Here is a 3,228-nt window from a genome sequence, read left to right on the forward strand (position 1 = left end):
GATGAGTTCAAGATCACGAGCTTTGCACGTGACGTCGACAAAGTCCAAAATCACGAGCTTTGCACGTGACATCGATGAGTTCAAGATCACGAGCTTTGCATGTGACGTCGACAAAGTCCAAAATCACGAGCTTTGCAAGTGACATCGATGAGTTCAAGATCACGAGTTTTTCATGTGACGTTGACAAATTCAAGATCACGAGCTTTGCACGTGACGTCGACGAATCTAAGATCACGAGCTTTGCACGTGACGTCGATAAAGTCCAAAATCACGAGTTTTGCACGGAATCATGGTAATACGTACACGTGTCAACAGGTAAAGATATGACCATGGGGGTAAAGATCAAGGAAGTTAAAGAATGACACGTGGAATAAAATTAGCTATTACGTGATGCCCCAGGAGCGTAAGCAACGTCGATAAGTCAGGAAACGGTTGAAGCGCGAAACGTAAGGAAGTGGAAAACGACTTTCAAGGAGAAGTGTTCGGTCAACAGTTATCAAGCTGCTCTATAAATGCTCAAGGATTTCCAACGTAGAGGGGACTTCGAAAAGAAACACAACACAACACATCTTTTATCTAGCCTTTATCCTTAGCTTAGGAGTAGTTTTAGTTGCAGCTTTCAGATTCTTTGTCATAGATTCAATTCCGACGAGGGTCTTTATCAGGTTCAGCATTGTTGATTAAATTCCAATATTGTACCACTAGTTCAGCGTCGTCGATTAAATTCCGGCGTTGTGCTTGGAGTATAGCTATTGATTAGATTCCAGCCATATTCTTTCAAGTTATGTCATTGATTAAATTCTAGCGCACTTTGAATGATAATATCGCATATTAGTTGTGTCGCTGATTAGATTTCGACATAGCTTAATTGCCATTTCATTGTTAGTATTGTCGAGTTTGGCATCATATCAAGTCAGGGTGTAAGATCTATTGAGATTAATAAATGCATTTGATATTCTCTGTCCAAGCTTAACTCAAGACCCTAGTCTCCCCTAATAAAATCCGAAACACAGCGTTCGGTGAAAGATTTTTGACGGAGTAAAAACCGGCGAAACAACCATAAAGGATTCGTTATTACTTTTCTACTATTGTTTATTATTTATTCTAAGGGAAAGGGAACACGGACCGCGCCTTTGCAGTCTGGTCCGACAATGGACCGTTCCTGGCCTTGTTAATCTTGGTCCGAAGTTCCTAGTTCAGTTTATCATTTGTTTTTTTCCTACTCTACACGCTTAGTTCAATTCATTGCCCTCCCCAACACACTGAGAACGCATAAAATCTTTTTTATATCAACAACACGAACACCACGAGAAAATATTGGGCACAACAGTTTTGCAACGTCAAATTTAAGATGGACCATTCAGAGAGCGACGCGTGTCATCATCGAGTCCATCCGTTAGAAATTTTGAAATTTCTGACTCTCATTCTGCCGTTCTCTCTGTCCCGAGAAACTACTCCGCTCCGATCTCTCTCTTCTGTTCAGATTCAGCAGGTTTCTACTTCACCTATAGATGCCATAATTTCCCGGTCCTTCGTCTTTGAAGCACCATATGTGTGGAGGCAAAACACCGAACCCGTGTCACCGCACTCGACAAGACCTCAATATCAGTCGCAGATGATGACGAGGACCACCACCATACAAGAACCCCTGCTTCTTCTGCGCCATGGACGAGCCTGACCTGCCTCTCGAACGAGCCAGAATCGCCGCTTGCTTAAAACAACCCCTCGATGGCGACCTTCAAACCGTCCTCGTCCTGAGCAGCCTTTAGAACGTCGCTATGGCTCAGCCCAACAACCAGGAGTTCCCGTCCCTCGGCCTATTCGACTGCTTGGCCAGATTGATCCTCTAAGGCGTCCAAGACAAGGAGTAGCTTTAGAGAGATCAGAACCGTGTACATTTCGTATTATGCCACTCACGTCATTGGTTCATATGTCATGAACAAGGCTCGGCTCGCGGAGAAGGCTGTGAAGTCCGGGGTTGTCCCAGGCCTCATGAAGCTCCTGAGAGGGAAGATGAGTTGAGTTGAGTAGAGTCACCGTCCAGGCGTTCAGGTACATAGCCAACCACCACGAGGCATTCGAAGCCATGGTTGAGTTCGAGCAAGAAATCGTGGGACTCGCCACGGAGATCGCGCCCAGTTGCCTAGAGGTGGTCTACGACTAGTTTATCAGCATAAATGGCGGGGGTAGAGAGAGATACCATGTCGACCTGGTGACAAGGGGGAGCGTGGGGAAGGGAACTGAGGATGCGAAGGCCGAGAAATGGGCGAGCCAGCTTCAGTGCTGGTCTCTGTATTTACTCAATTGCTTTGAAAGCAAAAACAGAGGTCTTGACTGGATGTGCAAGAGAGAGTTTTCGAGGGAATTGCGCGAGATGTGGGGGTAAATTGACCCTCATCATCACTTGGTGCGATTGGGCTCATCAGGACTCTATGTCAATCCAAAATTCGGAAGGTCAAACATCGCTGAGTTAAAGACAAAGTCATTGAGTGCCTATGCAATCTCTCCAGGTCATCAGATGATTGGCCAGTACATGGCCATCGACAGCCCCTTGCTGCTACTTACAGACCCAGATATGAGGCATCGAGTCCTAGACATGGCAGTGGTGGTCCTTGCCGATTCGGTCAGAGCTCCAAGGCAGCCGAGGAGAGAGAGATAGAGAGGGGGGGTCGGAGAGAGAATCACACGAGCGGTACTCCAAGATTACCACAAGTTCAAGTATGGGGATTTGAAGTGAAGAGAGATCACGAGAGGCACTGGAGGGAGACATGGGACTTAAAGGTGGAGAGGAGGAGGAGGTTGAGAGAGAAAGGCCATGGTGGGGTCGTTGAAAGGGAAGGGAATGAGAACTTACGGTGTGGGGAGATCAAGAAAGCTGCTCTGGTCTACACCAAGGCATTGGACTTGCTGATGAGAGAGAGAGAGAGAGAGAGAGAGAGAGAGAGAGAGAGAGAGAGAGAGAGAGAGAGAGAGAGAGACAGAGACAGAGAGAGATTACCGCATACTAGCGCGGACTTAAATGGAGGAATTACTCGACAATCGATGATCGATGAAAACCTCCAAAGAGGACATTAGGTTGCTCAGGTACAAGGCCCCCCTATGATCCAAGTAACTCCTCCATCTGTAGTCCTAGATGTTCATAATCTTGCAACACCTTTGTCTAGGGCCAAGAACAGATCCAACAGATAAACATTCAACCACAACGTCAGCCACCCCAACCTGCGGTGC

The 3,228-nt window shown here is 46.6% G+C and overlaps 1 pseudogene; it reads left to right on the forward strand.

Moving 5' to 3' along the window:
- Positions 1 to 289: 289 nt before the first annotated feature.
- LOC130134475 (uncharacterized) lies at positions 290 to 2,928 on the forward strand (annotated as a pseudogene).
- The last annotated feature ends 300 nt before the right edge of the window (positions 2,929 to 3,228 follow it).

This window comes from Syzygium oleosum, unplaced genomic scaffold, assembly GCF_021117445.2.
Source record: "Syzygium oleosum isolate NSW1041296 unplaced genomic scaffold, Sole_v2.1 Sole_v2.14, whole genome shotgun sequence".
In the NCBI taxonomy this organism is placed as follows: Eukaryota; Viridiplantae; Streptophyta; class Magnoliopsida; order Myrtales; family Myrtaceae; genus Syzygium; species Syzygium oleosum.